This window comes from Dermacentor andersoni, chromosome 3, assembly GCF_023375885.2.
Source record: "Dermacentor andersoni chromosome 3, qqDerAnde1_hic_scaffold, whole genome shotgun sequence".
NCBI lineage: Eukaryota > Metazoa > Arthropoda > Arachnida > Ixodida > Ixodidae > Dermacentor > Dermacentor andersoni.
The window spans coordinates 160,627,021-160,652,800 of record NC_092816.1 but is presented as its reverse complement, the minus strand read 5'-3'; the positions used below and the strand labels follow the sequence as shown (position 1 = coordinate 160,652,800).

The 25,780-nt window shown below is 43.9% G+C and overlaps 1 pseudogene; it reads left to right on the top strand.

Moving 5' to 3' along the window:
- Positions 1 to 413: 413 nt before the first annotated feature.
- LOC140216579 (uncharacterized) lies at positions 414 to 7,395 on the top strand (annotated as a pseudogene).
- The last annotated feature ends 18,385 nt before the right edge of the window (positions 7,396 to 25,780 follow it).

Here is a 25,780-nt window from a genome sequence, read left to right as displayed (position 1 = left end):
ACTTTCTGTATTACTTGAACTGCAGAATCATGCTTTTAAAAAACACTGGCGCAGTGCAAGTCTGGAAGTTCTATTGATACACCAATAGACTATTTAAGGAACATGCCATTAGGATTTTGTACTATGAATAACCACGTATGTTTCAGTGATCAAGGACATGCACAATAAAAAATGTTCAACATTTTATGAAAAAAAAAACTTTATACATTTGCACTGTGTCATGTCAAAAGTAGGCACTGAATAACCTTGAGGTACACCCTCCAAGTTATTACTCATTTGTACAGTAGAGAAATTAAATTTCCAGGAAAGCTACTGTGACTAGAGCAAATACATATCTTAGTCTATACATAGGATTTTCAAATGTCACATGCAAACGTGTTATGAAAATAAGTTTACACATTTTCACCTCTGCCATGTCACAAGCAGGCACTGAACAGCTAGTACACATCCAGGTAATATGTATTTCTACAGTGCACCAGGAAAGCTACTATGACTAGTGGAAATATACATACTCTATTTTAACTATGTAAGTTTATTCATTTTCAACTCTGCCAAGTCATGAGCTGGAACTGAACAGTTAGTACACCCTCCAGGTTATATGTATTTCTACAGTACACAAATAAAACTGCCAGGAAATCTATGACTAGTGCAAATAGACATACTCGTAATACATCGGCAAAATATGGTGATACTGCCTTTTCAATTGCTAGCAATGAGACTTCCGCTAGTCTTGGTAAGCAGCATCACACTCAAAAAATAAAGACTATTACTTCACCTGAAATTTTTGCCACATTCTACTCTGGGGAAGACAAAAATCTAGGAAATGAAAATCCACATCTGAGCCCGCACTTTGCTTTTGAAAACTTAAGCAACACTCACATGTTTTACATAGTAAGCTCCAGCTGATAAACTACACTTTGATACCGCACTATACGGTATGAACAAGGGTTCTTAAGAGCAAGCAGTGTTATATAAACCTTCTGAAAATAAACTTTTCGCAAGACCACAGAAACCTAAAGGACACTAAAGAGAAACACTAACTGAATTTTTACTAACAAAGTATTCTGTCAAATCTCTACATTTGTTTATGTATCTCTAATAGGTTATTAGAGAGGAAAGTGGAGATCTAAGTTCCATCTGATTTCCACATCAAAACATTGTGGTGTCACAGATTTCGAAGGATTTTCTCAGATTCGGTTCGTTGTGGTGCAGTAAATGTCCTTTAAGCTTCTTAAGTTGAATGTTTTAGAACACAATGGTAGTCCATCTTTAAAAATGAAACATTAACTAGGCCCTAGCAGATGCTGTCACAGCAAGCTAGTACAGGATTAGCAAGGCAGCTTTCCTGGCTTACCAAGCCCCTTTTTGCGGCAAGAGTGGCATTTGTTATGGTATAAGGCTAATTTACTAATGTTTCCAAAGTAGTTCCTCTTTAGTGTCCTTTTTAGACATCTTACTTTACATTACTGATAGGCGCACACAAGGCCACACTTTCTGATGCATATTTTGGTTGTTGTGGTGCTTTCTTCTGCATTTCTTCATTCTTTTTGCGCAAGCTGACGTGTAGCCTGCACAACAAAAACTGCTGCACAACCTTAGTGGCAACATCGTGGCATGTGGGAAGTTTTCAAGAGGTGTACGGTAGCACGATTAAAGGATGGGACAAAAGAAGAGACACAGGAACACACAGCGCTAACTAGTTAGCGCTGTGTGTGTTTCTGTGTGTCTTCTTTTGTCCCGTCTTTTAATCGCGCTACCGTACACCCCTTGATGCGTTGCCAACAAGCCCGCATTGCAACCCATGTAGGAAGTGCTGAAAATGCAGGCTCAATTGCTGCATTCAAATCAACAATGCATTTTAGCTGAAGTTTTCCTCCTACAAGTGAAGCTTCATTTTTTCTGTAATAGGTTTCTGTGCATTCTAAGAGGGACATGACAGAAGCAGATGGCAAGCACAAGGACGATTTGTTGGGTACATAGTCCTTTAACTGCAAAAGCGAGCCAGCCCGAGTGGTGTCAGCTTCAACCAATGTGCTTTTGCAATGGTCACAGAGTCCATGCTTTTCACTGACACTTTGAGCAATCTACTCTGCCAGCTACTCTAGTGATTCCTGCTCGTCTGGCACAACATTTTCTGTCATAACCGGCATCTTCAAGGGCTCTAGTTCTGTGCTTAAATTGCTGTGGTGACGTTCATTTTGTCATAATGACTGGGGTTTAAATGCTTAAGCTTTAAACGCGGGGCAAGCTTGGGGCTCTGCTTTTCATCGATTTCGCACAGCTGCTCAACACGCGTTAGACTGACCTGAAAGTAAAAAAGTACTGGCCATAATTATTCATATATGTAGCCATGTTAATACATGATTTTGTCCCTAGGATGGCAAAAAATCTAAAGGGAAACTAGATAAAAATGGTAAGGGTTAGGAAACTGTCTCGTTGCCAATATTTACTGTCATTTATCTGTAGGCTATTGGTAATTTAGGACTCTGAGCGGCAATGATTAAAGCTGTGTTCATTAACCTAGTGAATTAAGGAGGGGTGCGGCTTTCGCATCGCGAAAAATGACCGAAAAACTGATTTTTCGAAAATCACATTCTCAGTTTTTATAACCCTTTCTCTACCTGATTCCAAAATATCTTCCCTGAAAACCGCTTAGAAGTGCTTTAAAAAAATTGTTGTATCAGCCATGGTGACGAGAAGTTTTGCGGAAATCACAAAAAGACGGTGTTTTTCAAGCCACAATATTTCCGTAAGGGCACAACCGAGCGCCGCCATCTTGGTCGCAACAGAAAGAGCATTTCTTCAGCTTCATCTGCCACCTTCCCGGCCTCCTTCGAGCGAAAACAAACGTAGAAAAGGCACACGTTTCGAGGTCTCGCGGAGGTTCCTGATTGGCGGCGCGCGCCACGTGACAGCGGTGCGCGGCCCCGTTGGTCTCCGGAGCGGTTGCCCCTAGCAACGGCGGGCGAAGTGCCGCGCGTCGTCTGCTCTTCCCGCAGCTACGTTCTCCATCGCCCGTATCACAAGCCTCTCCATAGTTTCGGTAGCGGCTTCGAAGCTCTGTGGTGTAGTTCCGCGTTGGATCTCGGCTGTGATCATGGATCAGCGACGGTGCAAGAAGTAATACAAAACTTCGCATCAATTTGGCAGCCGTAAGTTGCAAGTCTCCGATGCCCAAAAGTAAAGCATCCCCAACAGCTTCCAGTGCTGATTCTGCTGATGTTCACTGCGGCGCGGACATCGTGGACACACAGGAGCACTTCCCTCAATGTATGGATGCCGCGGACCCACAACCAAGCACCTAGCGTGCCGACGACTCGGACCCGCGACGACGTATCTTGCGCGCCGACGTCTCGGACCCACAACAACGTATCTTGCTCGCCGACATCTCGGACCCGCGCCCAAGCACTTAAGGCGCCGACGTCTCAGATCCAACCAAGCACCTCACGCGCCGACGACTCAGACCCGCGACCAAGCACCTTGTGCGTGGATGAAACGTAGTCGAAATTCGGCAGTACAATTCAGGCTCACTTGGAACCGCATTACATATCGATAGAAGCTTCTCGTGGGCAAGCCGAGACAGTGCAAGCATCACTCAGTTCTGTTTCGGCGACTGAGAGGAAAATGAAGCTCACAGGTGAGAGAGGAAGTTGTGCCAGTGTGGAGCTGACAGATGAGTTTTTGGTTGTGCAGGTCACAGCATTGAATGCTTTGTACAAGAATGCCTTGGGCCAAGAAGGCTCTCAGCCGGGACTGACTGTTCATTTGGGAACAAGGCTTGTATTGGCTGCACGAATGCTACTGACCTGCAATGCCTGCGGCATTGTTACAAGTGAATGGTCATCGCCACGAGTAGAGGGTGGTAAGGCTTTTGACCTGAATATGCATGCAATGCAAGCAATTAAAACCATCGGCAGAGGGGCAACTGCACTGACTGACTTTTGGTCAGTAATGAACGTTTCACACAGAGGCTTGCACCATGAGACATTCCAAAGACATCTGGAATCAAAATTCAGGCCTGCTGGTGAGATGGCTGTGGCAAGTCTCTTTTCTGATGCTGTGGCAGCCATGCGAAAAGTTTACAGCCAAATAATAATAATAATAATAAGCTTTATTTCCATCAAAACGATGGAGGGGCCGTGGGTAAAAGCTGCTGAACAGCTTGACTAGAGCCCACGGTCCCCTCTACAAGGCAGTACAGGAGCATACATGAAACATACAGGAATACAAACATACAGAAACGCAAAATTGATTCGATTTAATGTATCACAAGGAATCAATATTAGAATTGTTCAAAAACATGACATATCACATGGCGCAGTTCACGAACTTTAGTGCGACCTAAATCAATTCCACATTTATTCAAATCATTAAGAAGTTTAGGCAAAATATACGATAGTGTACCCATAGAATAGTTAGCACGGGAAGTGACCATCTTCCAGTAGTCAGACTGACGTATAGTATAGGATGTAGGCTTTATTTCTAGCTTGGCTAGGTTGCGAAAGAAATTTCGATTTTCTTTTAATTCGCACTTAAAGGCAACAATTAGTCTATAGCTAAACAATTTCCAGACAGGCATTATATCTGCTTTAATGAACAGAGTATGTGTATGAGAATTGCAGGGGACATCAAAAATAAGCCTAATTATCTTTTCTTGTAGGACGTACACCTTTGTTAAGTTTGTTACTGTGGTAGATCCCCATACCAAAAAGCAGTAAGAGAGGTGAGAGTAAAAAAGAGAATAATATATCGGCTTTTTTACGCTGAAAGGTAATATAGACCTACATCTGGATAAAATACCAACGACACTTGACAGTTTAGTGCAAACAGAATCTACATGAATATCCCACAGCATATTTTGCGAAAACGTGACCCCAAGAATTTTAATACTACTTACTATTTCCATTATTCTGGTGCCATAGATAAGATCTACGTTCATATTTACCTGCTTTGATTTCGGTCTAAATAGCACAGCCTTAGTTTTGTTGGTGTTAACCTCTAACTGATTTGCTACAGACCATTCCAGAAGTTTTACAAGGGCGGAGTTTGCTATATAGCTGATTTGCTCACAGTCATATGCTGGCATCGTCGGCGTACAATATATATTTGGCTTCAGCGCATATATTTACCAGATCATTTATGTAGATATTAAAAAGAAAAGGTCCAAGAATGCTGCCTTGAGGCACTCCTCTTGCAATCGGTTTTTGGTCGGAACAGTGCTCACCTATTTGAACATACTGCCGCCGGTAGCCAAGGTAAAATTTTATAAGATTCCAGCAATGGCCACGCACGCCATACAATTCAAGTTTTTTGAGTAAAATGGAATGAACAATGCAGTCAAATGCTTTCGTGAAGTCAATGTACAGGCCCAGTACAACCATCTTACTTGAAAACTGTGATAAAATAAACTCTTTTTGTTCTATCAAGGCTAGTTCCGTAGACCTATGCTTTCTAAATCCAAATTGAGCTGGGGTTAAAAGGTAATATTTCTGAAAAAAAATTGAAAGGCGCTCATGAATAATCTTTTCTAAACCCTTTGAAAATATTGGCAACACTGAGATAGGGCGATAATTCTTGATGTCATTTCGATCACCTTTCTTGAACAATACTGTAACCTTAGCCACCTGCATTCTTTGTGGGAAAACGGCACTTGAAAAACAAAGGTTAAATATATGGGTAAGAATCGGTGCGATAAGATCCATAATATGTTTAAGAGGTCGAATTTGCATACCTTCAACGTCACAACTAGAGCTGTTTTGAAGAGACATAAAAACAGACCGAACTTGTTCTTCGCTAACGGCCTCAAGAAAGAAAGTAGATTGGTTACTAGGGGGCATGAATCTTGAAAATTCAAACACTGGAAAATAATCACCACACTGCACAAAATAGTTATTAAATAAATTTGCCAGGTTGGACCTGGCATTCACAAAAAATGTGATGGTAGTCTACGACGGGACATGGATGACATGTGGTCATGCATCCCATATTGGTGTGGGCACAATAATTGAATATTACACTGGTCTGGTGCTTGACTGCGTTGTGCTCTCAAACAGATGCCATGGATGCACACTTGGGCCGAAAGTAAACGATGAAGGCTACAGTGAATGGAGAGAGAATCACGTGTGCAAAAAGAACACCGATGCAAACTCGAGCCGAATGGAGGTCGAGGCAGCGTTGATCTTGTTCAGAAGGTCACTGGAAAGGAATGACCTCCGCTACACATCTATTGTTTGTGATGGGGATAGCCGTACTTTCCAGGCCCTTTGTGAAGACAAGGCTTATGGCTTCATTACATTGAACAAAGAGGACTTTATCAATCACATGAAAAAGAGGATAGGTACAGCCTTGTGAACACTTGTCTCAAAAAGCAGAAGTAAACCAATCGGAGGGAAGGGTGGCCTGACCCAAGACCTAATCAAAAAGCTCACCAATTATTATGGCATGGCCATACGTAACAATAGTGAAGCAGATGATATGCAAAGGGCCATAATGGCAATCTTCTATCATATCACTTCAACAGATAAAGACCCTCATTATGAGCTCTGCCCTCCAGGACCCCTGATCTGGTGCAGACACCGGGCTGCAGAAGCTGAAGGTAAAGCTCCGCCAGAACACAAGTACAAATTGGCAACACATGTTTCAGCTGCGTTGCTGCCTGTGTATCAACGCCTCTCGGATCCTCAGCTACTCAGCCGTTGCCAAGACAAGAAGACTCGGAATGCAGCCGAGAGTCTCCACTCTGTCATTTGGGCAATTCTACCAAAAGAGCAAAATGCTTCATTGATCGCAGCGGAGACAGCTGTCAATGAGGCAGTCTGCAAGTACAACGCCGGAACGCTTCGTGCATACAGACAGTTTTGTGCCTCACTTGGCTTGAAGCCAGGAAAGCATTCCCTTCAAAGAGCTGCAGAAAAGGATGCCCTACGGAAAAAAAAAAGGCATCGAAAAAACATCAGATGAAAGGCCACATGCCCAAGAAGCCCTGCTGTGCTAAGGACACCAAGGAATACAATCCTGGTGCATTTTAGAAGAGTGGAGGCAAGGCAAAACTTTGAAGGCCTTTTTCTCAAAACTGTGTTTTTGCCTTTCTGCTCAGTTTGCGGAGCTGATTTCTTTGTTACCGTTTGGCCTATTCTGACTGTTTTTTTTTTTTTGTCTTGTTCCTTGGGCTACAGTGCAGGTCGTGACATTCTTGCTTTTGGGCCTTGACACTTTATAAATTTATGATGTGGCTATTCGTTCACCCCGAAAGTGTGCTTGATACGACGATAACATAAAAAATGACACTCCAAAAAATTTGTGTTGATAAAAAAAAAGCAAGAATGTCACGACCTTCAGCGTGCATTTAGCTATGCAGTCAGTACTTAACAAGCCTTCTATCACGTTTTTTAAGTTCCCCAGGCTCTCTACAAAGTTCGAGGTTGAAACATTCTGCTGAATCAGATTTAATAAAATGTTCTCAAGGTATCACTGAAACTTTTATGGAAACATCAGAGAGACATTCTAAACATTTGTGCAAATTTTCATCAAAATCCATGAAGAAATAAGGAAGTTGATTTTCAAAGGCACGTCCCCCCTTAATGAGTTCGTCATTAACACTGAGCCTCTGAAACCTCTTGACATTGAGCCTCTGGGCCAATAAGTCAGAGGGGGCCACATCAGGAGAAGGAAATCTGAAGAACATAAATGGGTTAGGTGCATTTTGCAGGCACTCCTGCTTTGTGGCTGACAGCTTACCACTGATTTTTAAAAATACTGCCACTATCCTACAGGTACTCACGTATGTGGCATAAACTTGGAACAAAGAACCTTGAGAAAAAACTAAGCACTGTGTATCGAACAATGAAATGAAAATATAAGAGGTAACATTTAGAGTAGGGAAAATTATACTGACCACCTTAACAAAATGCATAGCTATCATCTGCTTATCGTACAAAGTCACTTTGGCGCATATTCAAGAGTACATCAGCTGTTTCAACAGTGACCAATTTACTTGTTTGCACAATTGGTCCCTTAAACAAAGTCTTCTTACGGTACTGAAACTTCAAAATTGTCGTGTGTAGGTCAGTGACGGAAGATCTACAATTACTAATATTGAGATTAAGAATAAATGAAGTCGTAAATATGTAGAGCAGATAAACGATGGTCTGTTAGTACAGCAGAAATGGTGCCAAGAGAAGGGAAGCACAGTTGAGAACGGCAGAGAATTAGATGGTGTGATGAAATTAGGAAATTTGCAGGCATGACATAGAGTCAGCTGTTGCAACACAAGAGTAAGAAGAGACAGTAGGCAGAGGATGTAACAGGCTGTTGATTAGCACAGACGTTGCAGAGACGGTCTGAAAGCTTGTGGCCATTAAAAGAAACATATAATAAATGGACCAGTTTCGCTTAGAAACTATAGCGAAATGCAACTGATTGCTTCAATGATACCATACCTCATTTCTTGGCAACTTCTTCACCACAGTTGCATCATCTAAAACTATCTTCTGCTGTCTCACCAGGTCATCACACAAGTTTTTCAGAAGGTGAGGTGCATCCGCCAGAAAGTGCAGGCTGCGGCTCTCATCACAGGGGTGGGGGCATGTGGTTCATGGACGCCCATACCTTGTGGCTATAGTTAAGTTTGTTCTTTTCTCCTTTAAGTCGACCAAAGTCTCTTCAAGGTGATTATTGGCGTTGATGAAGCAGGAGGCAGGTTGGAGGTAACAAAACTTGAAGATATATTGCAACGAAAATATTTACACAGTCAAATGCAGAGTTAGCAAAGAACACTTATGCAAAACACACAAGTAAACAGCGCCTTACTCTTCTACTTTCCCTTAAGTTAGAGCCTAGGACAACTGTCACTACATACGACCAACTGAGTCTCACTGTTCTACCACTAAGTGGTTACGGCCCAGACTAGCGTTGTACCGTACGGAGTCTTACTGGTCTATCAGGTTTAGTGATTACAGCCTAGACTGAGGAACAAGCACCTTGTCTCGATTGTTATTGGTGAAAGAGACAAAGAAAAAGGGCCGTAGGACCATTAGCCCATCCCACAGAAGCAGTTGCCAATGAGAGTTGAAAGTCTGCTTAAGCCACAACCCAAAGGGTTGGCCTTACTCTCAAAAGTAAATGCATTGGAAAACAACCCTGTTTTCCCTCTTCCCACAACTTCGTCCCCCCCTCCTATTTCCACATGGTCAGTGACGACCTCAGCAAACATGCCAGGCATGCACGATTTATTGAGGCCATCTCGAACCTCAGCGGCGTTTCTAGCCAGCAGGGGGCTCGGGCGCTGGTGTCCCAACGCAGTCCCCTTCAAGGTTTTTCCTCGTGGAAAAATAATGACCGCTGGCGTCATCCGGACTCGGTGTTCTTAAAATGACGTTCTCCGAACACGGTCTCCGCATGTGCACCGCGCCTCTCTCTACAGCGCGCACTGCAAGTTGTAACTCGACATCAAGCGGGCTCTCCTCAACGCTCAAAACAAGATGCACGTGGTTGCCGCCCGGATGTATACGGGCGTGGACCCCCGCTCCGTACGCGCAACACGTGGTCAACATTGCTAGGTGCCCCTAAACCTGGGCTGCATCTCTAACTAGCAGGGGACTCAGGAGCCGGCGCCACAACGTTGCATATACCGCCGTCCCACTTGAGGTTTGTCTGCGTGGACCTATTATGACCATCGGCGGAATGCCAACCCAGCGTGCCTAAGAGCACGTTTTCCGAATCCGTTTTCCGCATCCGCGCCGCAGCTCGTCACCCAACACCACGCGAGCCGTCCGACCCCTCAAAAACAGAAACAGTCGCTGCCCAACGCGCTGGGGGGTGGACGCGTCCCTATTCACAAAACACATGGGCAACTCGTGGCACTGCAAAAGTATATACAAAACAATCATGCAGCCCTACACCGTCCGTTCTGCATGCTCGAGAGATGAGCAGCCTAACAGCTATGATATTGCACAACCTCCATATGGCCTAGTTTCCACTCCCCATGTCGGAAGTAATGCAGTCTACAAACAGACCAATGGCTTCACATCACACGATGATATCAAAGAGTATGGCAAATGCTTACTTTGCGTAAATTGAGTCAGCTGCAACAAAAATATCAAAACCCACATGACAGTTTACTTCTTTTGTAGCTAACGTTCATTTTAATGGAAAGCGTAAGCAGGGAGTGGAAAGGTGTGTAATCTTTGGATACTTAAAGGGGCCTTTAAACACGTTCTTACTAATCATAGTATGACCTCACTATCAGAGAACGTCGTCTCCAAAATCTTGCCTTGCACCTAGAAGCAACTGCCCTTGGCATTCTGTCAAGGCTCATGGCTATAGACTGTGCAAATGCCTCATTTTCAGTCATCTGCTCACCAAGTTGGGAAAGGAGTTGCTGCTCAAAGTAATTGCAACTTTGCGACTTTTAGAATCGTTTTGAGAGTGGGTCGCCTACCGTGCAGTCTCCATGGCAAACAGCTTCCTAAGGACTTGCTGCTGGGGATTCCAGGGTAATGTCGTTGTTGCCAGTGGGTGGTGGTGTCGTTCCATCTTGAATTGTATTGAAAATTGCCTCTGGACTGGAGGCACTATCTTCCTTTCCTGGTAGGCCACCTGAGCCCACGTTGCTGGTTGTTCTAAAAAAAAAACTGGTCGATAGAATTAATTTGCACCTTGTCCTCTTTTTCACTTCTTTTATTTTACTGCAAGAAAGTGCCAGTGTCTTTTTGTCAAGTAGAACAGTGTTACAGAAAGGGACGAAGACGAAAGTAAGACAAACACACAGGCACTGACTGCGTCAAATTTAACTGATAGCATGCATGCATTTTGCTTTGTCTTTGTCTTCATCCCAGTGACTAGAGCGGTTCAAATCCACAAAATGCTGAACCAACTAGCCGATCCTCCGCATCATTACCCATCTCGCAAAGTAAAAATATTGGTGCTGCCTGCGTGATGCTTCGTGAGTAAAGCCTACATCCTCCAGAAGCACTGGCCACCTCCCCACAAGATCCAAAAATCCACCCACAAAATCACACACAACAGCACAATTGACTAAGCATCAAAATCTGCAGAATTCACGCATCGGATGTCTGATATTCCAAGTTCGTTCTATCACATGGTTAGTATAACTTTTGCATTACGTATTAGATAAAAAGCTTTCAAGTTTAATGCGATTATACTATCGATTTGACCTCCCCAATTAACAGTTGCATAAAAGCTATGAAATTTGCAAAAAAGGCGAGCAATGTCGACAGCTTTCTCCTAATGCTAACTGTAATAAAGTGCAGCAGTGCATGCGATTGCAAGGAACCAAACAAAGTGGAGGCAAAGGCCTCATGCTCTGGTATGGAGGAGCCACTGCGTCGGAATATAATAAGCAGGGCCAGATCATGCCCGGCGCAGGCGAAAAGAACGGGACCCGTGAAATGTATACTTCTCGACAGCAAGCACGTGAGAATGGAACTTCTTCCAGCCGCTTCATGCCTCTCTGCATGCGCGCGTACGCACGCACGTACTGGTAACTCCACGTAGCTTGCACATCCAACATTGGAGACAAAACAACTCACCTTCTTGGACAACCACACGTCTTGTAAAATTCAATGGTAGCGGCGAACTCCCACGTTTGCCTCGGCATGTATCCACTGCCGCACCTCGTTGCGAGCTCGATGACTTTGAGCTCGCGGGTGAACCAGTCCCTTACCGCTTCCACAGCTTGTGACATTCTTCCACTACAAACCGAAACGGGGGACGCAAAAAAGCAGACATGACGGTGCATGCCGCAAGAAAGAAACTCGCTTTGGGCGCCAAACATGCAAAGGCGAACACAAGCATCATATACGGCTCACCTATGGCGAGATCGCTGCTCTCCACCCATGCATTTACCTTGCACTGCTGGTCGCAGAAATCTAGTCGTTTCGTGTCATAGACACAAGGCTGCTGTTTAATGGCTTGCAGCAGCTGCTCAACAATGTTGTTGAGGTCGATTTTGGTAGTGACGATTTTGGTAGTGAAGAGGATGCCTCGGTGGGTGATGGGGTCCTTGTAGACACCGAAACTTTGTCGACAACACAGGGCTCGGCCACCGGCAGTGAGAACCCATCGCCGCTGGTGCCCATGTCTGACAGTGAGGGCTCGCAAGCGCTGACACCACCGGCAGCTCGCAAGAGAGCCGACAGACAGGCCCTAAAGAAACGGCAGCCCTCCCAGCAGTTGCTGTTATCGCAAGTTGCCGAGGAGCAGCGGCAGCTTCGCTTCAGCTTGGAGAGATCAAAAGAAAAGGAGCTGCAGATGCGTGAGCGGCAAATTAGGCTCGACGAAGCTGCTGCCAAGCGGGAAGAACGCTTAATAGCAGTATTAGAAAAAATTTTTGGAAAATAGTGGTATTTTCAAATAAACTGTTTTCTATTTTCTCTGTTTACTTCAAGTGATCTCTTCAACTGACGCCAAACACTCCTTCAGGCATACTAAAACACAAACCCCAAAGTATGCTTCCTACTGTGATGTTTCAGTTCATTGTGTGTTTTGTTGCGCCCATTTCCAGAAATATTGCGCAAGGGCAGCTCTGACTTGATGACCTGTCGCAGTGGATGCAGTGGTAGTATGTGGTGGTTGCTCATACAGAGCATCAAATGCAGTGGCTTCATTTTGCCACTGCTGTTCCACAGTGTCTCTGAGACCTTCACAAGTATTGTGTAAAATACATGATGCCCTAATTTCATGCTTTGCATTGGGCAAGGTGCACTCCATTCTCTTCATAATAAACCTAAAGCGAGCTTTTAGCCTTCCAGATGCATTTTCAACAATGCGTCTCGTCCTTGATAGCTTATAGTTGAAAGCAGCTTCATGTGTGTTGGGCAAGGCATTTGGGAATGGCTTCAGGAGGTTGGTAGTAAGTGGAAATGCCTGGTCACACAGAATAATTGGCTTCACCTCAACATCCTCAATCACAGCTACGGGCAATGAGAAGTATGCGCCCTCGACCAACGCAGACAATCTTGACCTTGCATACATGTTGGCGTCGTGGCATCTGCCTGGCGCTCCAATATTTATGTACTGAAATCGGTACATATGATCCACCATCGCCAGAAGTATGATGCTGTACCTGCACAAAAAGCAACACATTAGTATGATTATGCGCTGCCCTTCACTTCAGTGTATTCTGCATTGTAATTTTCTGGCCAAATGGTAGCAGTCACTTGTGTCCATAGTGCTGCTGAAGAGACCAATGCTACTAAGTAACAATAGTTTTGTGCCATGCTTACAAAAAATATGCTCTACAAGAAATGTAATGAAGCAACCTCTCGCAAGTCAAATTTATGAAACTGGATAACAAACAAGAACGAAAGACTGAAAAATTATTATAAGCTTTCAATTTCATACGCAGTTTTCTCTGTATATGGACAGTAAAACGCCTATAATAAGTTTAATATTTCCCAAACGATAGACACAAGGCCCAAGCTGTGTTTGTGAAATGCTGTTATAAAAGTAAAAAAAAAAAAAAACCTTTTCGTAGTGCTTACCATCCTTTATAGTTGTGGTAATCCACGGCGTTCTCCTATGGTGGTGACACACAAGAGTGGCAGCCGTCAAGAGTGCCAATACCCTCAGGAAAGCCACTCAGAGCAAAAAATTCCCTTATCTGTTCTTTCATTTCTTGGCGGCAGATCATGCGAAGCCACTCCCCTTCAAGCTGATCAATTACAGCCTTGCAGAATTCTTTGCACAGCATGTTCACCGTTGATCTACCGATGCCAAAAAGGAGCGCGATGGTTTGGTCCTCTGCACTGGAACACAATCTGTACTATCCCATCGCCACTCGCTTTTCCATGGAGATCGGCATTCTCAATCGTGCTGTTTGGTGCTCCAAGACGGATCTGCAGGATTTCACCAAATACCTGAACGTAGGCGGCGATACATGGAAAGCTTGCTTGAAGTGATTTTCACCATGGTTCGGCAAAGTGTCCTCAAACCAGCGCTCATTTCTTTGAAATGTCCAACGCTGTCGGTGAACAATAAAAGAACTGGCCATCACAGCCGCAACAGTGAACAAGTTCGCTTGGATATGCTGCTTGATTTCGTCACTCTGTCTTGATTGTGCGTCTATTAGAACGTCTAATAGCTTCCTCTGATTATTACGCCTTGCTCCCAATGCAAAGTACGCAGCAACTAATCGCTTCACCTGCTGTAACTTAGCATCGTCGTCCAGCGTCGCCATGTCAGCCATTTTGTTTTCAATTTATCGGCTACTCAGGCGGCTAAGCCTTGTTTTGACTTATAGCGGCCACATAGTCTGAAATAGAACAACTTTTTGGACACGCACTACTAAAATATATATTTTTTTTTTTCAGTGAAGCGACGTCCAAAAATATATTTTTAAATAAATGCATTGCTTATGAGTACTTTATACCTACCTTGTTCTACTTTAGTCGCCCCGTTTTTTTTTTTTCGGAATAATCGCCATTGACATTGCCACCAGATGACATTAATTTTTCGAGTGTAGCACCTCCACGGGCGAATGACATTCGTTGCACCGAATGCCATTAAGTGATAAAACAGCACGGTACAAGGAAGTACTTCTTTGCCAATTAAGAATAGGACACACTTACAGTACGCACTCGTACTTCTTGACTTGGGGAATCCTCCGACTTGTAGTAGGTGCGGCAATAGCCTGAGAGTCCTCCATGTTCTTATCATGTGCCCTGCAATAGAAACAGAGAGGAAAAAGTATTTCCCTTTGCATACCGGGAAAACATACCTCTTCGCTCTGCATTTTTTCTTAGCAATGAACCGCTTTTTAATCTGCAAATGGTCTTAGATTTCTTAGTCGAAACCAACACCCTCAAAATAATTTGATCAGGAAATTTTAACACGTGTTTAACAGCCCTTGTATTGGAACGCCGTCTTGATGCTCTAGTGATGTTTTTACCAAAGCACAAGTGCCATCGTCCACATCCATGATTAATCAGTGTCATTATTTTAGTGCCTATATATTTTACGCCATTTACAGTGACAGCTTTTAGGCCCTTATACAGCCGTGTTGACCTACCATGATGAATTCACTGTCCACACCATTCACAATACATCTTTGAAATTACCATTTGTCATGGCGCTCTTTAGCCATAACTGGCCCTTGCGCCATTAGAAACCGCATATCATCATCATCAGCAGCTCTACCAAGTCATCAGGATGTACACCTAGGCAAGGGAGACTTATTAATGCCAGTGACTGCCACAGAAAAGGCGAAAGCACAGGAAATAACAGTAGCTGATTCTCACATGAACAAATAGAACAAAACAAAACAGTAAAGATGGGTGTGGTGGCAAAGGACAAAAAAAGGAAAAAAAGAATAGAAAAAATTATGGAGGCACGGTCATGTATCATGCATGCCAGGCTAGAGCTTGTGGTTTCCACCACTGTTTGTATAGGACCTGACACTGTACAGCATTTGCAAAAAAAAGAAAAATAAAGAAAACTCTACGAGTGAATGACTCAATCACATTGCAGTTGTTCTAGCCTTGCGAGCAGCAAGAGCAAGCTGTTTCATTAAAATAGTTGAATTTGCATTGCTCGCTTGCACGGAACCACGTTTAGTGTTCTATGATTTTGGAAATGTGTTAGCTATCTTGAGATAAAATGTACCAATAAATCTGATGGAGGGCATATTTTGACACACATGCATTTAGCCAGACCTTCCAGATTTAGAAAAGTCTAAAAGACCAGAGGAAAACTTATGTTTAAGAAAGTGAGAGCGGACAATACACAAATAATAAGCACGATTTCACTACGCAGGTGAAGGCAGTGCTGCTTCATCTCAAAACATAGTGCCCACCTTTTGCTATCCTGTTAGCCACATAAGCGCTGTCTGTTCAGGCACTATGTCAATGTTTAGTGCAATTCCTTTGTCACTGGCTAGCCACAAATTAAGCAGTAACAATTAGGTGTAATGTCAGCATTAGTGTGTTCTCCTCAGCTCCTACTTTATGACTGATCAGCCAGCTGTGCTTCCATAAGGCCGGATCCAGCTCTACAAGGTCACCACTGAACTGCAGTTCCTTACAGGAGCACGGATACCTGCCTAAATAATGTTTTCTATTTTTTACACACTGCAAGTAAATGCCTAGAGTTTTTATCAGTCTTTTAACTCATGCACACAGGCATACATTATCATTTTCATCGACGATCATCATCCATAGCTTGCTGCATTTGGGCACAAAACTCCAATTGGAGGATATTTGGGTCAGGTGTGGTAACAGTTACAAACGATAGGGTTTGAAATATAAACGCCGCCACAAAATATTCCATGCTGTTTTCTGTGGAATGCCCAGCTCATGGCTTGCACGTATGCTTGAAATTTGTGGGCTGCCCACAAAGCTCTGTCTCATGCACTCCACGATTTCGTCTGAGACATGTTACCCCATGCTTTTCCTTTTACACAGACAACCAGTATCACGAAATTGGCCAAACCAATGCAAAATTCTCGACTGACCAGGTGCAGCTTTTCCGTATTTGCATATGAATGCACGCTGAACACTCATAACCGACAAACACTCCGCATATTCTAACACACAAAAATTCTTCTCCTGCATTGCCGCCATCTTGTAGAATACCGTCACAGGCCTTTCATTTAGCATGCACCAAACCACGTGGTAGGCTTTTTAAACTTGCTGAGTGTGTTTATCTTTTCATGTATTACCCATCTTTGTACATTGTGTATTTGTAAATAAACAGTGCTCTGAAGCCTGATGAATCATTTAGGCTAACCCTGTAAATAAATAAATAACATCAGTTCATTCTACAATAGTTTATCGTTCTGACAAAAGAAAATTCTATTGCTAGCATGAGCACAACCTGAAGTATCACTACCCCAAACCTGCAAAAGAATCAAAACAGTGATATTGGGAAAATGAGAAAAAATATTTCAGAATTTGTTCAATAAATCAAACCTTGCCAGAATCATTTGAAATGCCCCAGCTGCATAATTCGAATGCATAGTCTGTGCTTCTTTGCCACTCCTTTTCTGAGACCATCGAAAGCTGCATGCCTCTTGGTTGAGATGGCACTACCATGCGATGTGTTTCTCTCTTGCTCGCTCAGAGCCAGTGGTGGTCACATTCATGCTCAGTTCAGCCAAAATTGATGCTGCTGCACGCTTGTTCCCTGTGTTGAAACATAGCACAGCTCCTGCGGCGGCTGCTAGGGCTGCTCTTTGAGAACTAACTCCAAAGCAACGAATGCAAACTTTCATTCGAGGTTTGGATTTTTTCTTTTGACACCTTTGCGTCAGATTCCAGTCAGGCAAGGCGCTGGTAAACAGACAATATAGCCTATGCCACATCTCTGAGCAATCCAGTCAGGGTCACCTTTGGTATTCGTGGCATTGGGCTGGCACCATGGCTATTCACTAGTCGGTCATTCTGTGGTTTGGGCACTGGTCAGTGGATGTAATGTGATGGTACTATGGTATGATGGCATCACATCCACGTCCCCTACGTGAGACTTCAATGCCCGACCAAGTAGGTGCTTAGCCTGGTGAAGAAGTCGGCAAAGTGAGCAGTGAGCTGGTATTCTCCTATTGGACTCCACCCTTCAGTTTTCTGCTTTTGCATGCAGATTTTTTGGGCTGTCCCCATTTGCTTTTGAATGTGGTTGGTGCAATCTTGCCTGTCAATAAAGCCATAAGCTCAGGCTTTTTTTATGGCATTGTATGTCCGCTTGTAGTGGTCACACAAGATGGTTGTGTAGCGGAGATTTCACCACTCGAGAGGATCTTTCAAAAAGAACAAGGCCTGCGTCTACCTCTATTTGCCCAGATTTGCTGTTGTTCTTCTGGCACCAATGACATGTTTTCCATCATAACCAGGCTTTGGGCTGAGCTCGCAGCCCGAACAAACATTTGACGGAACTGCGTTTTCCAGAACCTGTCTGGGAAGTAGTTCAACAGTTCCCAAGCCTGTGTGATAAAAATTACATTGTGTCATCCAGCTGCAAAACATACAGCATTACCTTTGTGCCCGAAGCACAAGTCATTGTAGAGCTACGTCACTTCTCGATCACTTTTCGCACACACTCTCACGTACCATCTTCGTCTGCTCGCATAGTGACAGGCCCCAGCTTATTGTCAAGATGCCATTAACATCTTGTGCACTGCCAGTATGGAACTTTTTCGCCCTGGCAATCATGACCCATTTCCCTTTCATTCACTGTGTCAAATCTACCCTGCACCAATTCACACAAATGGCAATATGGTCTAAGTGCCTTGCACAAAATGGCAGCCTGTGAAATCAGTCCAGCACATTGGCCAACCAGCTATACAGTTGTACACAGCATTCAAACCTGAAGAGAAAGAAAGAAATAACGGACAGTAAACTTAAAGAAATGAAAGAATCCAAAAGGAGAAAAACAAACTGGAGCCTAAGGAGTCTGAAATATCACATTTCTTTTCAAGCATATTACGTCTTGGTCATCTGCATGTGTAGGACGATCATTGTTGAAGCCTGTTTCGTGATCGACACCTCATAGGTTGAATCACTGGATCCCAATGCCCATGGAAGGGTTCTACCCCAGTTTGTGACATGGAGAGACTCCTACAGTGCAAGATAAGGTGGCCTGCACTCTCTTCATCATCACGTGCTTGGTATAGTAGTGCGTTAGTGGCTTTAGCTGAGGGGTCAAAGCATCGCCAGTACACCAGCATGTGTAGTGCTCCAGCTCGTGCCTCAAAGAGCAGGTGCTTGCCAGGCCACATTGTATGACTGCTTTGTCGCAAAACACTTTTTGTTAGACGTAGTAGTTCTGCGGAAACCCGCAAGGTGGAGAGAAGTAATGAATAAAGCGAAAATCAGACATCCACCAGATCGTAGCAATTGCTACAAAGGAAACCCATACGGGTTCCTCGAAAGAAAAGCCTCATAGTTGAAGAAAAATTCGTCCTGGTCCGGGACTCGAACCCGGTACCACCGCCTTTCCGGGGCAGCCGCTCTACCATCTGAGCTAACCAGGTGGCTAGCAGATGGCAGGGCGAAGTCGAATTTGTCGACAACATGAAGCTTCGTGTGGATCTGGTGGATGTCTGATTTTCGCTTTATTCAACACTTTTTGTTAGTGCGGTACATGAGTAGCATTGACATCTGCTGTAATGCCCTTGATACTGCGAGGATTCTTCTTTATTCTTTAGTTCTTGCAACCTTATGTTTGCAACTATAAGCTGAGCTGTCTGCCCAGCATTGAAGGCGAGCTGCAGTTTGTGCTGCTCTGCTCAGCAGTCTGTTGAGTCCAAGTTCCTTGGCTGCAGGTGCAAAAGTAGGTTTGCACCAAGAGTCGACAGGGGCACCAATATCATTGTTATTCATCAGAGAAGAGAAGCTAAGCGGGCATCAAGCATTCATAGCAGGTGATGGTGAGAGCTCACATTTCAGGCTCTATTCTCTGCTTGAGTACCGGCAGAGTGGCCTAGAGGTAAAATATTTGACTGGAAATCCTGGGTACAAGTTGGAATCCTTGCAGGGCACTGAAGTTTCCTTCATAATTTTCTCTCAACGCACTTAGGATTTGCTGTGATGCCCACTGGTGGACATCACGGTTACCAGAGGTGTTCAGCCCATGCTAGCCATTGAAAAACCGGCCTGATGTCCAGGTCACTGAAAGTGCCCATGTACCTCACTGCATATTCATTCATAAAGATGTGTGTGCATTTGGTTTTGGCTGTCATTTATTATGGAAGTGTGCTTTTTCTCTTTAACTACCTGTCGAAGGCTGTTGCATGCATGCTTCACCACTCTGACCCCCACCCGTGCTTTTTTAATTTTCTTCTCTCCATAGCATGGGCTGCTGTGTTTCTCGCATGGCGTCATGTCATGAGGCCTTTGTATCCTTAGCTGGTGGCAAACTGCTTAAAATGGTTCTATTGACCTTAGCTCACTTATTCACAATGTTTATGAACATAGAAATAGGCCACTATACTTCCTTTCTAGGATGGGACCTCCCAGGCTGGCATTTCATGCTCATAAGCTTGTGAAGCAATCTTATTGCCTAATTTAGAGAATTAACATTGCACTACATTGCAAATACGTTTACATCTGTAGAACAATGCCAAAGTACAAACACAAGATTTGGCAGATTTTCAGTGATTCCTTGACTAAACACATTTACTGTAACAGCAGTTACCCCTTTGCATCTGCCTCCACCAAACACCTGCAGCCTTATGCAGCCTCCTTGGATTTTATTTTTATGCAGCTTTGCCTACTTTATGCAACCTCAGCGGGCTCTGTGCACATTTCAGTGTTCCCCCCATTGTACAGTTTAATTCCACTGCAGTGAAATTCACGGCACGCTAAAAAAATTTCGTTTTAGTGGGAATTTTATTGTCACGGAAAGGCAGTAAAAAAAAACTCTAAAAGTCAACAAAAGAAAAAAAACTTTGGCAGCAGTTTGTTTACATAAATGACTTATTTTTGCTGATGCTTCTTTTGCACTAGTAGCAGCAGTGGCTTGCTTACACTCAGACCTGCTCATATTTGTGCAAAATATATAGGTGATGCACTTTTTACTCTGCTTCTTCTTGAGGGACCGCTGCCCCTTCAAATCAAGCGTCTTTGCTAGCAACATCTCATAGAAAAGTCTGGTCTCGTCTGCAATGTAGTTTACATAGCGAGTATGTTTTCAGGACGCTAGTGGTATTAGTCATGATTTACAATGATGTGCTTTCAAAGTCTACAGAAGTGGACTCCCCGTATAATGCTGTCGACGATCTCATGGCACTCCTTGAACCTGTTCACTGCCTGGCGATCACAGATGCCTAATATGCAGGCATAGCTGACCGGCTTCTGCTGAATCATGCTTCTGCTGACCAAGGTCTTCCTCGACCTTGTTTGACAAAACCAGATAAAAACTGCCTTGTCAAGGTTTTCATTTGTCGGCTGGCTTGTTTTCCCTTCCGATTTCAGTATTGTCAACAAAGAGCTTGCCGAGATGCCAAATTCCTCAGCAGTGCTCCCATAGATTCTTCCGGCTGCTGCCTTGGCAACTGATCGAGCCTTTTCATCTAATAAAGTAAATTTTCTTACTTGGTGGCGCTGCCATTTGCAGTTGTTGTGGAGACAAGGAAATTAAAAAAGCACAAGTGGAGGTCTGAGTGGTGAAGTACACACAAGCCAGCATTACAGCAAACCCTAAAAGACCTAGCAGAAAAGTCGCTTGAGCCAGTAGTCGAGCATAGTTCATTGTGTGGATTCAGCTTCGCACTGGCTTCAGTGAATGTTGCTTAGCTGAAGTTTGCATGTTGTCACAAAATGCTGCTCAGCATCACCATTAACAGTAAGCAATGGCCAGCCCATGGTTCTGCATTTGACTGGTTTTGTGCAATTTTAGAACTCTTATGGCCTGTTTGGGATGCCAGGAACCAGGTCACGGTTTTGTTTCTTTAACCACTAGTGTTAGAGAATATCAGAACTGGTGTTTGTGTTTTCTTACCTTGTAGATTGAGTGACTTGTGCCACGGGAAATCTTTTTAAGCTGGAAGGGTGTTCTAAACATAATTTGCTGGTGAGGGAATCTTCATACATTGAAGTCTATAAGATCCTGATGGGTAATCAGAAACACCGTGTTATAGCAGGTACACTTAATTAAACATTACCAACTTTCCACGTCAAGAATAAGTGCTTATGAGATATGGTTTCAACACAAGGGCCTCATCTCCTAGCATAAGCTAGGGAATGAGGCCTGCAGTCAACAGTTTCTGGGGTGGAATGCCACATCTGCCTTCATTTACAACTGCTATCAGTGGCAATGTTAACATAGGGGAACAAAAAAGGAAAAGATGCCGGACAGCACACCATCCACAAATTTTATTTCTGAACACCTGTTGTGCAGAATTCTTAAAGGGGCCCTGTACCACCTCTCAGGCTTAGTGAAATAGCATAGTTCGCGGGTAGTATACACTGCTGTGAACATATCGGCTAAGTGTTGCTGTAGTACACAGTGTATGGAGCTGACAGGCGGAGTGCAAAATCACCTTTCTCTCAAACGCTCTCCTTTCAAACAGAAGCCTGCTCCTTAATCTATTCTGGACACTTTATTTCGTAAGAAAGCACATTCCCAAAAGTGGCAGCTGTTGGTAGCTACAGTCGACTACGCAGTGTTGATACGGCGGCCGCTGCGGGGTGCCGCCACAACTCCACTGGCTAAGTGCACTGCGTATAGCTGAGGACAACCACTTTTGGCTTACGCTTAGTGCCTTATAGGCATCAAAATCAAAACTCTTGGCATCTGCCTTAACATCCAAAATGAAATTTTAACTGCTTGCCACGGTGACATTTAGAAGGCATACGCCACTCTACCATAGCCTTCGAAGTGCAAGGCATTGAAGAAGGAGTGGTCGCACAGCGGAGGCCGTGTTTGATTGCCAATAACTCCACATCTGCTCAACGCGTTGAAGTACCTTTTGTGGCAAAGTATTTCTGAAGTAGCCTATTTTTGCTTCAAATGCCTTTCTCCAGTTCGATAAAAAGTGGTTCAGGGCCCCTTTAATACGTAGATTATTTTCACACATTCAAATTATATACTGTTCCTAAGAGCATGCATCATAGCGAGTAAAACATTACCCATCATTTGCATCACTAGTAGCCATTAGAACAGTGCTAAAGGTTCCTTTGTTGTTCAGGTTTGGTGGACCTTGATTTGGTGATGCACTGAATATTTATGTGCTTGCCGTCTAGGCTGCATATACAGTTTAGAAAATTACAAAAAGTTTCCACAACAGAGATCTGAAATTTTTGTGTATAGTCAATATGTTCATTGCATGAGCAAACGTACCAAATCAAAGACAAACTTGGAGTGAGACAAATGAACCGTCCTTGAAATTATTCTATGTAGTATTCTGTGCTTGTTCAAATTTCTTTTAACACTAAAAGTGTATACAGTAAAACCCCCTTAATTAGGATTTCATGGGACCAGAGAAAATGTCCAAATTAACTGAATGTCACACTAATGAGGTTTTGACAATAACAACGCAAAATATACCTAAAACATCAAAATACCTTTACTTCATGAAATAACTGGTTATTGTTGCTTGTTGTATGCGAGAAATTTGCGCGGAAAGGAACATTTTTTTGAGTTCTTGTAGGTGGGGCAGTCGGCGCAGACTGTCGGGAGAAATGACACAGATGTCCTCCAAAACTTTAAGGTCGTCATCGGCCTCTTTAGCAGTGTGGCGCGGCACATCACACGTGTCCATGACGGGCGCATTTTCGCTATCAGAGTCGGGCTCTCCGTCGCCTAGTACATCCAGTATTTCGTCGTCGTTGGGGCGATCTGCAATGGCAGAGTCACTATCGATGTGGATGTATTCGTCCAGCGGGACGTCCGGAGGCGGAAGTCTGTTGAAGCGACTCTCATCTTCCTCGGCGTGTCAGTTAACATCCGCATCCCCGACATGGTGGCGCGGCCTGCACGGCACAACTAGGTGCGGCAACGAAGAGACAGCTACACGCACGATGTCAAAAAAAAGCAAAGTAAAACGGAAAAAAGAAAACAAACAAAACTTAACACACACAAGAAAAGTTCTGCCGTCCTCGCACACACACCTGACGCAGACCGATAAACACGATAAAAACGTCAACGAAAAAAAACTCCGCAACTCCGCAACCACACTACACAAGCAAAAGACATCAGAAATGGCAGACAGCAATACAAAGAAAAAACATTTGTGTATAGGTTAGGGTTGCTAACATAAACCGATAACTACCGTGCCGATAACCGTAGTCATGCAGAGGTAGTGCCAAGCGCCACAAGCGACTGCAAAGCCAGAAGTACATCATTGCCACCATATTTTGTGAGGCGTAGGTTTGTCTATTATGTAGCAATAAAATAAACATGGCGGCTTCGACGTATTTCCGGCCTTTCGGCACTCCAAGCACATAAAAGCATGGCCTTTTGAAATAGGCGCACGCTAATCAAAGATACCATCTCTGGCGGTGCGATCAGAACACCCCCTAGAGCAACCCGATCCTATGTGCCTCACGTGCCTCTGAGCTCCGCGAACTGTCCGAATTAACCGAAGTACGACCAAATATGTCCGAATTAAAAGGAGTTTCGTGCCATAGGGTTATGTACATTTTTGACGGGACCAGACGGCGTGTCCGAATTAGCCGAATTAACGGGGGCCAAATTAACGAGGTTTTACTGTACTTTTTTAAAAATTTAGGTTAATGTATTGCTTAGCTGAAAGATCCTTTTTTTTTTGTTGTTGTTTTCTTATTAGTGTTGCGTTTCTTTTTTTTGTTGAATGTGGCCGCGCCATGTACAAGGGGTGCAAGAGCAAATAGTACTCGCTTTCCTCCATTCGTCTGGACTGTCAGTGGACCTTACATAAATGGGTGGCATTGTTTCCCACAAAGCAGCACGTCTTTAACAAACATGTGTACTATCGGTTGCTCCAAGAGAAAATTCAAGGACAGGCTTTTGAATGTGTCCCCATTTGCTAGAAACCTGTACATCATAATACATATATATCAGTTCCATATATCAGTAGCACACTTCAAACACTAATCACAGAAAAGCTTAATCACAGTATCTGCACAGAATTTACTCACGGCGACAAAAAAAAAAAAAACTGTTGCGCAATAGTGACCTTTTGTTTGTTTGTTTGTTTGTTCACGTACCTTGCAGTCATTGCTAGCTGATTGTATCTATAATAGCCAGCCTGAATGGTGTGTCCTGGCACTCTGTCATCGGTCACATGTGTTTGAGCAGCGTGTTGAATGTGAACATATTTGGTGACATGCATTGGAATCTAAGCATGAGGATTCAAGAACAAAATTTACTGCTGTGTTGCACACAATGTATGCCTGATGCTCTTAAGATAAATGTAGTCACGCGCTTTGTAAAAGACTGTTCAAGAGTCGCAGAACCCTTTACTCATCTCATGAAAGCCGACATTGAATTTAAATGGGAAACACGGCAGGACAACATATTTGAGGAGATGAAATGACAGCTGCAGTCACCACCAGTGCTTTCACACTTTAACGAAAACTTCCAAGATGGAAATCCACGCCAATGCAAGTGCGTAGGCCTCATTGCCATGCTAGTTCATAGGAAGGACTGAGTAGAAAGTGTCAGCTTACCTTAGTCGGTCACTGTCAAAAGCGGAAGCGAATTCTTCTATGATGGAGAAACAGTGCCTTGCAATCGTTTGGACTACGGGGAAATTTAGGCCTTGCATATACTGCAGGCACTTCAATGTAGTAAGCGACCTTCATGCTTTGTGTTGGCTGGCAAACATAAAGGATCCTTCAGGTCGCCTGGCCTGATGGAGTCTCAAGACTCCAGGAATTCGAGATCACTGTGGTGCATTGTCTGGGAAAGAGCATTCCGACACTGACTGCCTATCACGTGCCCCCTGTTGACCTGCCACCAGGACGACAAACAGGACAACAACGCCTTCATTTGAACCCTACTATATCGAACCCGTTTACATCGAATTATCCTGTATATCGAAGAATTGCTGAACACGGTATAGTCACAATTAGTATATATAGCAAAAATTACACTTACATCGAACAAAAATAGCAGTGACTCCTGATATATTGAATGTCAAGCAGTGCAGAAGTGCCCCTGGAAGTTGACTTTCCCTCGTGGCGGCAGGAAAACCCGGCGGCGCGGCTCCATCCACTTGCTCTGCCTACCGTAACCACGCTGCATCGTGCGAGCCGTTGACATCCCCCTGCAAAAAATGATCTTGGCCCACCCGCAGTGCTTGCTCAGACACCCTATCAGAGGCTCGTGTGCCCTCATCGTGCAAGAT